The 1,599-nt window shown below is 46.7% G+C and overlaps 1 protein-coding gene across 5 annotated transcripts in view; it reads right to left on the bottom strand.

The window, feature by feature from the left end:
- The window catches only part of EPS8 (EGFR pathway substrate 8, signaling adaptor), a 139,168-nt gene extending 138,452 nt beyond the window's left edge, over positions 1-716 (bottom strand). For all 5 annotated transcript variants that reach the window (XM_085324170.1, XM_085324176.1, XM_085324172.1 and 2 more), the window contains exon 1: positions 257-716. The gene's annotated coding sequence lies outside the window, so the exon portion shown is untranslated. The remainder of the gene's footprint in view (positions 1-256) is intronic.
- Between the last annotated feature and the right edge of the window lie 883 nt (positions 717-1,599).

Genomic DNA, 1,599 nt, shown 5'->3' with positions numbered 1-1,599 from the left:
CTTATAATGCTGGTGATAGTAAGCCGCTTCCCTGCGAATCTCAGGTTGCCGCTTACTTCATTTCCAAAGGCATTTCTGTGCCTGGCGACTCAGGAGAAAAGCCAGAAAACATTAATCTCACAGCATCAGACGGATGAAAGGAGCCGCCCCCCCCCTCCCCCCTTCAGGTAATACTCGAGAGAGCGAATCTGATCTCCGAGGCGCGGTTCCGGGTGTTTGAGAGGATGGCACGGGCAGTCCTGCAGGACCTACACACCTGCACGGTCCGGGAGCCGCCTTCCAGCCTTCCCCGAGATTCCTCGCGAAGCTCGGAATTAAGCAGCGCATAAATCTTTGCCGGTCTGGAGCGRACAAATAACTACTCGCAGGGTTGCGCCGCGGTTATGCAAACGCAGCAACAGGTCCTTTGCGCTCTAAAGGCTCTGTGATTGCGAGCTCTCTTCAAGAAACCCACACAGGAGAAAGTATGAACGAAAGAAAGAGCAGCTGCTTTCTGAAATTTCCACTCRGTTCCAAGAAGTGAAACTTGGCAGGTCCTGGCTTTTTATAACACTCRGTGGTGACTCATTTGCCGGGGCAGGTGAAGTCAGAGCCACCACTGCCAGGGCCGTGCCCCTGACTGCTTCTCCAGGAAGGACACCAGTTTTCCCCAAACACTTTTTTTTTAGAAAAGGAGAAAGGAAGGCATTTTGCAGTCACTGTTTGCGGTGGTAAGGTTGCCGAATCTTATATARTGCCTCTCTTCCAGCTCCCCCTTCTTCCCTGGATAGCAGCCCAAGACCACCCCCRTTCCAGTTCCCTTTAACAAGGGACACACGACACGTGCAGAAAACCACATGGGCTGGCAATACATGTATTTTTTTTTTTTTAATTCGGGAAGAAAATATTTAAAAGGACCAGAGGGAACAAACAGGAGCRTGGAAAGAAAATGGGACGTGAGGATGAGGAAAGGGAAGTCAGACAAATAAAAGAGAGGGGGGAAGATTTGTAGAAAAATGAATTGTGCTTAATCCTGTACATACATCAGCAGCTTTTCTTCAGGATGTGTACAGCACATATTGATATTTATAAAATCATCTTTATACATTTATGAAGCTAATAATGCTGCCCGTAGAAGATCAGAACATCATAACACAGGAGATGAAGAAGAAGTTTCATGAGCATTCTCCTGTTTAGGGAAAATAAAGAAATATTCCAAGTATTTTGCCCCTATTGTAAAAAAGCCTGAAGATATTTTCTCTACTGGGAACCTGCAGAATGACTTACAGATAATGAACGACTTACACAAGTGTCTGGCAAACCCAGCGGATAGACTCTTTGCTAACTCCCCCTTCCTCCATGGAGCTCTGCCAAGCACGAGTTACCTTGGCCCAAGCCAGCTGCAACCTCATTTTCAGGTGCACRTGCGATGCAAGGCATGTGGATAACAAATCTGCACATTCACAGGGAGTGCCGTTATTCAGACGGTAGGGAAAATAGATGGGCAAGTATTCAAATTGTACAGTATTGGCTGCAGCAAGCCTGGAGATTCAAGATTAACCTTTTGATACTGGAATTTCCACTTTTGTTAAAAGCACACGCTCTCCCTCAAGTTTTCAA

Source organism: Rhea americana, unplaced genomic scaffold, assembly GCF_003343005.1.
Source record: "Rhea americana isolate MKP2758 unplaced genomic scaffold, rheAme1 scaffold_9, whole genome shotgun sequence".
NCBI lineage: Eukaryota > Metazoa > Chordata > Aves > Rheiformes > Rheidae > Rhea > Rhea americana.
This window is presented reverse-complemented; position numbering and strand designations above follow the sequence as displayed.